The following is a 9,957-nucleotide window of genomic DNA, read 5'->3' on the forward strand; positions in this document are numbered from 1 at the left end:
TGTCCCCAACTAAGCAAGCCAGAGGCGACAGCGGCAAGGAACCAAAACTCCACAGGTGACAGAAATGGAGAAAAAAAACCTTGGGAGAAACCAGGCTCAGTCGGGGGACCAGTTCTCCTCTGGCCAGATGAAAACCAGCAGTTTGTACCATTGTCCAATTGTAGAGAACTCATCAGGTTCCTGTGGTGTAGCACCGATGGCCGTCTAGGTTGGCGAGGTCTTTATTGATGATCCGTCTCTGGAGCTCATCTGGTTGACATCCACGGCTATTGAAGTCATCTCCAGGTGGCGATCCATGATCTAAGCTGGGTACGGACCATCTGATCTGAATACAGGCTGGATCTGGTGGCTACGGTGACCTCGGAATAAGAATGAAACAGACTAATATTAGCGTAGATGCCATTCTTTTTACGATGCAACGAGTGCATCAGATGTTATGGGAAGTGTTTTCGGTTCTGGTTGACCTAATTAATGCAGCCTAACAATCCTTAAACGGATTTGAATTATAGGAATGTGTTAATGTTTTATGTGTAAGCCAGGTTAAAGATATGTGTCTTTAATCTAGATTTAAACTGACAGATTGTGTCTGCCTCCCGAACAGTGTTAGGTAGATTGTTCCAGAGTTTTGGCGCTAGATAAGAAATTGATCTTATTGATTTTGATATTCTATGTATTATCAAATTGCCAGAATTTTGACGGACGTGAGGGACTATAATGCGATAGAAGCTCGCTCAAGTACTGAGGAGCTAAACCATTGAGGGCTTTATAAGTAATTAGTAAGATTTTAAAATCTATACGATGTTTTATAGGGAGCCAATGCAGTGTTGACAGAACCGGGCTAATATGGTCATACTTTCTAGTTCTAGTAAGAACTCTAGTTGCTGCATTTTGGACCAGCTGGAGTTTGTTTATTAAGCGTGCAGAACAACCACCCAATAAAGCATTACAATAATCTACCCTTGAGGTCATGAACGCATGAATTAATGTTTCAGCATTTGACATTGATAGCATAGGTCGTAATTTCGATATATTTTTAAGATGGAAAAATGCGGTTTTGCAAATGCTAGAAATGTGGCTTTCAAAGGAGAGATTGCTATCGAATAGGTTCCTAACTAGGGATGGGAATCGAAAACCGGTTCTTGTTGAGAACCGGTTCCCAGTGTTTCAATTCCATCGAATCGTTTGCAAAATTTGCAAATGATTCCCTTAACGATTCCAGTGGGCACGAATGACGTCATCACGCGCATTGCGTAACTTACGCACGTTGCGTAGCTTACGCTCAGTCAATAAGCATTGGCGCCTAAACGGAACAAACGCTCAAAAGTCTGGTTGTATTTCACCAAAAAAGACGAAAATAGGGCAACTTGCAATACTTGCAGCGTAGATATTTCCTCAAAGGGAGGAAATACCACTAACATGCTAAAACATTTGCGCACACAGCATGCAATAACAATAAAAGAATGTTGCGTTTTCGATCCGCTCCGGACTAACAGTTCTCAACCCAGCAGCGGCAGCAGCAGCAACAACGTTAGCATGTCCTCGGCTAATAAAGCTGCAGGACTCATTCATTCCCATTATATATTTTCTAGGGAGATGACAAAGATTCTCAGCCCTAAATACAAAGCCCCAAACAGAGACAGTTTAACTATGCTAATCAACAATTTGTTGTCCCTTTTCTTCCATATGAGAATCGATAAGGGAATCGATAAAGAATCGAATCGTTAAGCAGAATCGAAAATGGAATTGGAATCGTAAAAATCTTATCAATTCCCATCCCTATTCCTAACTGATGACAACGAATTTACAGAGCAGCCATCTAGTATTAGACTGTGTTTTAGGTTATTACTTGTGGAGGTTTTAGGTCCAATAATTAACACCTCTGTTTTTTCAGAATTTAACAGTCAGAAGTTATTCGCCATCCAGTTTTTAATATCAGCTATGCATTCTGTTAGTTTTTCGAATTGATATGTTTTGCCGGGCTGCAAAGAAATATAGAGCTGAGTATCATCAGCGTAACAATGAAAGCTAACACCATGTTTCCTGATGATATCTCCCAAGGGTAACATGTAAAGCGTAAAAAGTAATGGCCCTAGTACTTAGCCTTGAGGTACTCCATACTGCACTTGCGATTTAAATGATACCTCTTCATTTATTGCCATAAACTGATGACGGTCTGATAAGTACGATTTGAACCAGGCCAGTGCACTACCATTAATGCCTACATAATATTCAAGTCTATTTAAAAGAATGTTGTAGTCAATAGTATCAAATGCAGCACTAAGATCCAGTAGCACTAATAGAGAGATGCAACCACGATCGGTTGACAACAGCAGGTCATTTGTAACTCTAATTAGAGCAGTCTCAGTACTATGATGTGGTCTCAAGTCTTTTTTGGGTATGATGTGACAAGCTTTGCACATCAGCATTTGGCAATTATCTGCCATTTTTCTTCCACCTCTTCACCCATCAAACTCAAGCTCTGGTTTACTTTAAACATGATGCTTGGAATTGAGGTTCATCAGACCAGTGAACCTTGTTTCTCACAATCTGAGGGTCCTTCTGCTTGAGTCTGGCCACACCGCCATAAAGTCCAGATCGGTGGAGTGTTGCAGTGATGGTTATCCTTCTGTAGGTTTCTTTTATCTGTACATATGATCATGGATATAGAGTGACCATCAGGTTCTTGGTCACAAGTCTAACTAAAGCCTTTCTCAATCAATTGCTTAGTTTGTTCAGGGGGCAGCTCTACGAAGAGTCCTGGCTGTGTCAAACTTCTTCCATTAAGGGTAAACGAGGCTACATGCTTCCCTGAACCTTTAATGCAACAAAATGTTTCTGAACTCTTTCACAGATTGTGTTTTGCAAAAATCCTGTTTCTAAGCTATACAGGCAGTTCTTTTGACCTTAGGGCTTGGTATTTGCTCTTATATGCATTTTAGCTTTGAGAGGCTTTTATTGAGATTCCAGATCATAACAATTTAACTTCACTCGAAGTGTAACATCTACAAACAATATGAATGCTCCTGATCGAAATTTCATCTGTCTCAGATAAGGGTTTGAATACTTATGCAATGGAAAGTTTTTTTTTTTTTTTTTTTTTATAAATTTGCAAAGTTGTTAAAAACCTTTTTTATATAGCTTTGCTATTATGGTGTATGGAGTGTAGATTGATGTGGAAAAAAGTAATTTAAAGCAGTTTGACATAAGGAAACAACAAAACATGAAAAAATGAAGGGGTATGAATACTTTACTCGGGTAAAATTGTTCACTGGTAGTTACTTAGATGATTGTGTGGCTAAGGTTTACAGTGTAGAGCCTCAAGATATTGTTTTTTAAACATAAATTGTATCATAAAATCACACAAATAGCATTTTGTGATTAAAGTTCCTTTATTCTTATTCTGAATAAGAGCTGTACAAGGTAGTGGACAAATACAGAACAGCTGTAGCAGGCAACTTCAATGTATAGAGCAAACTTGGTGCATACATTGGATTCATTTTAAATCCTTACAATGTTTAATCAAACCTATGCCCTTGGCATTATGGTGTCTTGATTAAATATATGCATTTCAGTAAAGATAAATCAACATTGTCTAAAGCTAAATCTAGACACTTCCCAATTAAAAAATGCCACTGAGAGCCTCAGAATTAACTTACTGTTTGTAAACATATGTGCACAGTCATCATGTGGAAGTATATGATAACATTGCTAATTGTTTGAGGGCATTTGTTTGCTTTAGCATCACTAACAGCCTCGCAGTTACAGCAATTAAAGATTACACATTTGTGCATGTCAGTAACAGCTTTCTCCCACTCGGCACTCATTTGAATAATATACTTGCACAACAAGCCAATTAGAACTCCCCCTTTTAACATAGTCTTTAATACCCAAATGTTAATGTAATGCAAGTTATATAAAGTTAAGAAATGAATATATACTATAAAATATCAAAAACAGAAACAGTTTTCTCAGGCAGAGATGTTAACTGTTCTTCAGCAAAAATCCACATATAAACATGACATAAACAATTTAAAAGATGTGTATTGACCTCTTTCTGAACTACCAAAAAATAAATCGATTAAAGCATAAAACATAAAATAGACCTTGGACTTTATACTTTATACCCACATCTGATTTACTGAAAACACATAGAGTAAACCAGAGAGAGTGTGTGATTTTATACAGAGGTTATAAGGGGAATCGATTCTGTGCACAAGTTGAGGCTGTAGCATTTTGAATCCCAGCTCTGTCATTGTGGACAGGAGCAATGAATATTAATTATATTTCCTCTGCCAATGATCTAGGGAGGTTTGAAGACTCCTTCAGACAGGACAGTGCCCCAGGAGACACTGGACAATGAGGTCTACTGACCTAAAGAGTGTGTTCAATAGAAATTTAGTTAGTGATGTTTTAAAAATAAAATTCGATGTGTGCAATGCTGAGCTAAACTAAAAGTGGCTGATAAGTTGCCATGAACTCGCTCCAGCATTCTTAGAGAGATGATTTGGTTTACAAATGCTAATGCTAGTAATTAAAGACAGAATGCAGTCATTCCCTTTGACAATTCTGCATCTGGATGCACTTCACTCAGAAAATTCACTCAGCAGACTTAGAAAATATCAAGATGCTTAATGAAGTGGGTTCTCATCAGAGTTTTTAACGAGCAAATCTGTTGTAGTATTTATAGTGTGTATTGTAGCATATAGAATGAGTTAGATGTTTCTTCAACTTCCTTTAAAACATGCTTAAAAACATTTTTATAAGTAGCAGTTTATTTAATTTGCCTATTAACAATGTTTATTACACGGCTCTGTGGAATACTCGATTCTGATTGGTCAGCCACTTCATTCCAAAGTATGTTATTCCCAGAAAACAAACGATAAAAACTAATAACACAGACTCATCCGGGTAACTGCAGTCGGTGCTATTCGCTTGCTAGGAACTTTTATTTTTTCTTTGCGTTTGGTTAGCTAATGAAATATTAAAACTCAATTCAATATTATGTGTACAATTATTTAATTATGTCATCCTGGTTTCATGGACCCACTCTTTCATTTCATACAAATGCAGCTGCTGCTATTTTGCGACAATTGTTTTGTACACTGTAGTGAATTATAAAATAACTTTCAACCTGGTAAGATTTTTAAACAATTTCATCTTAAAGGTGCCATAGAATGCATTGATACAATAAATTTTAAATTTTAAATTGTTCTCTGATATCTACATAGAAGGTATATGGCATAGGAAAGGGCAACAGTTTTCCAGAAACGGTTTTACAGGTCCATTTACAACCCTAGGATTTGTCCCTAGAATGAAATGGTCTGTTATTGCCTTTGTTATTGGTTCATGACTAATAATGAGAGCTCTGCTCTGATTGGCTTTCACAGAGCGGCTCATTTCAGATGCTTGCACATGGAGGAAAATATATATTTAATCACTAAGCTCGAGCCGTGAATGTGCGATCATTTTACTTTCACTTTTGTGATCGCATGTGTTCTGTGTAACATTATACTACAGCGGCAGTACTTACCACATATATTTAGATGCTTGTTAGTGATGCTCAGGATCTGCATATCATTTGCCATCGTTCGCGCAGTCATCTCTCCAGCTCTCCATTTATGTGGTAAGTGAAATGTACTGCAATGTAACAGGCTACCGCTAGCATTAAGCTAACCATGTCCCTTCAGTGGCTCGCCTTATTCTATTAGAATGCCTTATTTGTTTTTCTTGCCTTTCTGAGTAAGTTACAGACACCAACCATCCCTGCACTTAACATCTCCTGCACAACCTGTAACATAACATTTTTTTTCATGATCTGCCATTTTCTCTATTGTCCTAGCTTGGTTTTTTCTTTTTCTTTTTTTTTTCTCACAATAGCCTAGCTGCAGAACTACTGATGATTGGGCTATGCAAATGTTGGGGGCGTAACTATTAATGATCGCGACTATTACGTAATAGTCACGGTTATGTTAGGATTAGCCTGTTTTTCAGTGGTCTTTTGCAAACACCAGATTTATATAAGAAGGAGGAAATTATGGTGTTTGAGACTCATGGTATGTCATGTCCATGTACATGTACAGAACTGTTATTATTCAACTATGCCAATGTAAATACAGTTTTCCATTCAATGGCACCTTTAAATCAATATCTTTTGTCGCCTTTGATCGCATTTATGTGGTGAAATAGGTGTGTAAAAAGTGGTATGACTGCACTGTATTCCTTAAATGTCCGTATAGTTTTAACTTGCCGCTTGCTAGCAACTGATTTCTTCACGGACACTTTGCATTTAAATATTTCATCTAACATCAGTGTTTTGTGTCTAATTATTAACTTTTGTGGGGGATAATGTACATCCAGCTAGTTGTTATAGCAAAATAATGGACAGTGGATACAGTATATATAATTCAACAAAAATGATGATAGAAATTGCAGAAAATAATTTAACAATATAAATATTTAAATATGTATGTTTTTTTTTTACTCTTTGTTTAGATTATAACAACAAAAAATGTAACAATTTTTTTTTAATAATGGATTTTAATATTTTAATATTGAAAGTCTGGGGCACAACTTTTTAAAATCTTAAAAATAAAGATTACGATGCCACAGAATAATCATGTTGAGTTCCCCAAAAAACATTTTATTGAACATTTTATAAAAGAAAACTTTTTAGTTGAAGAATGTTTAAAAACTTTATCTTTAGGAGTGAACAAGGCATCTATACAATCTATAGATATTCAGCTCTGGATTAAATATGCTGACATCTGTGAAATAGGGGCAGCCGTGGCCTAATGGCCTAATGGTTAGAGAGTTGTAACCCAAAGGTTGCAGGTTCGAGTCTCAGGTCCGGCAGAGATTGTAGATGGGGGGAGTAAATGTACAGCGCTCTCTCCACCCTCAATACCATGACTGAGGTGAGTCCCTTGAGCAAGGCACCGAACCCCCAACTGCTCCCCTGGCACTGCAGCAATAGCAATATGACTGGCCACTGCTCCGTGTGTGTGTGTGTGTGTGTGTCTTACATCCTTTCCTTTCCTTTCCTTTCCTTTCCTTTCCTTTCCTTTCAAAATGTGTGATTTATTGCATTTTTTTATTCCAAAGTTGTGCAAAATTTACTTTTACATGCTGTTTGAACACTGATGTATGTAAACAACCAGCCTATGATGGTAATGGATTTTTTTTTAAATAATCCCCATAAATCAGAAGCATTGTCTGAAAATACGCTGTTTCAGATTTTCCCCTACTGTGACATCACATAGGGCTAAGCCCCACCCCCATTAGTAGTCCACCATGTTTATGCTTTAGCTCATTTACATATTGTCTGTGCAACATAAACATTACTAAAACAACAAAAAATGCCCTGGACTATAAAACCATGTATTACTGCTGCCGCGATTGAAATAAAATGTGAAAAAGTGTCAATTTGCAGAATCGTTCAAACTGCATCATATTGCTTTTCTGCACTGTTTTTTGCTAAATTAAGCCTTATAACCAGTCGAATGTGTTTCTGTTGGCCAGTCAGAGGCGCTTAGACTAGTCAGCACTGAAAAGTTTGCATATTTCATAAATAACTTCTCAAAATGTTTTTATGTTCACCCAAAGAAGGGTAAATTCAACATTCAACATCAACGATCTGTGGGGTATTTTGAGCTGAAACGTTCTGGGGACATTAGAGACTTATATTACATATTGTAAAAAGGTGCATAATTGGTCCTCTTTAAACAGTAGAAATTGTTGACTTTGTGATTAAAATATAGATTTTGTTTTGTTTACTCATTGTTCTTAGTTCATTTAACAAATGCAGACAGAAGAAATAATGAATAATAATGTTTGGTATGCAATGAGTTGGCACCGTTTAGCTTTATTAAACTGTGATTGGAGCATCTGTCAGTAGCATTTAGTGACATGCAGTTAATGTAGTTAACAAAGCTCAATAGTGCAGCAGAAATGCCTACTGCTCTGGTACACAACGCTTTATACTCAAAAGCACAATCACTACAGTCAAATAGCTGTCAGCAACATGATTTATGTCTCCCATCACGTCGAGATAAGAGTCATTTCACATCGCACTCGCCACGCTGACATTGTTCAGGTCTATAAAGTCTCAGTTTTTCCCTCCAGCCTTCACTTGTGTGGTTTCATTCTCAAAATGGCTGCAGGTACTTTATCCATTACAGTCGCTCACAACACACACCTGACTCAGCAACTGTCTCCTGACGAACCTAGCTAGCGGCATTTTACACTTACCACATCCAGATCGGCTAATAGCGGCCTGAGAGGTGCTGTCAGGATGTCGGCTTCTCAATGAACGGCTAAATTGTTGCTGTCTTGGGGTTAAAATGAACTTTAAACTGGTATTTCTAGCTTGTCTTTACAGCATCCTCTTAGTTACCATCCAGGGGAAAAACATGAGTGCTATAGTGAGTGGTAAAATCAACATTCTCAGGGTCAGACCAAGACACCATTTATAGTGTTAGTTAAAGGCTATGTTAACAACAATGGATGTTAATGGGACACTGTGCTGGAGGATGAAACCCTTGGGAGTCTGGGATGTGCCCCACATGCCCTGTCAGTAATTCTGCCCTGCTTTGTCTTTCCTAAGTAAAAATAAGGCTGAAGAATGAATGGTAATTTTTAAATGGTGTTTGTGAATATGGTTGTTGGTGGGCCTTAAAGCAAAAGACAAATTCTAGTATGGAGAGGATCTTAATCAGTTCTTTTCTGGGCAAGATTGCAGCTAATGAGCAATGATTCTGATAAATGTACTGTATAATGAGTTTTTTGTTAATTGTAAACTGTAATTGCCTCATCACATAGATCTATTTCATCCAGTGAATGCTGAATTGTTCTGAAAAGGCAAAACCGAAGGGCAAAACTTTATAGGAGCTCATCTGAGTAAAAAATACTACTTTTTGGCTCATTGTTCGCTGGTGTTGAATTCTGAATCATTTTTGCAATTTTTTTGAGAATGAATATGTTTTTTATTATAATGTATTCACTCTCTGCACTCTCAAGATAATCGTGGTAATTAGATAAGAAATCATTCGCACAAGGCTTGTGAGATCCCGAAGGGGGAGGTCAATCATATTAATCATATTGCAGATCCTGATTAAGAGGCTGGTGAACTGTGGGTTGTGGGAAGCAAGATAATTTTATAATGCAACCTCCAGGTCATACAAAACAACAATAAATTCTGCTGTTGCTGCTGCTGTTTCGGATAATGACAATTTTTGTTCATGTGTTTTTCAATTAGAACTTAACAGTTTAATCATCTGAAAAGAAAGATGGATGCAGTGCATTCTCATGCAAGCACTGTCATTCATGACATCATAGTCACATCTGACTGTAATTAATACACAGTGACACCTGCAGCACCTTGCTAATCTTTCTCAGAGGAGAATGAAGTGTGAAAACTCTAATGAAACACTAACATCCTGGATGATGTTATGGTTGCCTTTTGCGTTGGTCTCTTCCTCAGCATGCATGTAAAACTGATCCAATATATTTCTTTTCAGTTTTGCATATAAATAAAGCTATTTGTCACATTGCAGACACTGAGAGCCCTTCACGTTCAAAGGGGAGCCCTCTCTCTGAGGTGTTTAGATTTCCCATCTGGCTCTTCTGGGTGATGGCTGTGTACTGCAGGAACAGCTGGCGGCCCACCTGTCCCCCGCCCCCAACTCAACTTCTGTGAGAGATGAGAATAGAGAAATGAACAGTGCTTTGACTTGTAAAATGTTGTCACATTTCAAAATGTTTTCAGAACAACTGGAAGGCTTTTACAGATGTACGGAGCAGGTGACTAAAAAAAGATGGATGCTAGATTTAAGAATGGCAGTTGTGTTTTGTTGAGTCAGAACAATACAATTACATGTATTTAAAGCGATAGTTTGCCCAGAAATGAAAAGTGGATGCACTTTTTTGGGATTCAAAATCTTGACCTCCATTCACTGCCAT

The sequence above is a fragment of the Garra rufa genome, chromosome 8, assembly GCF_049309525.1.
Source record: "Garra rufa chromosome 8, GarRuf1.0, whole genome shotgun sequence".
In the NCBI taxonomy this organism is placed as follows: Eukaryota; Metazoa; Chordata; class Actinopteri; order Cypriniformes; family Cyprinidae; genus Garra; species Garra rufa.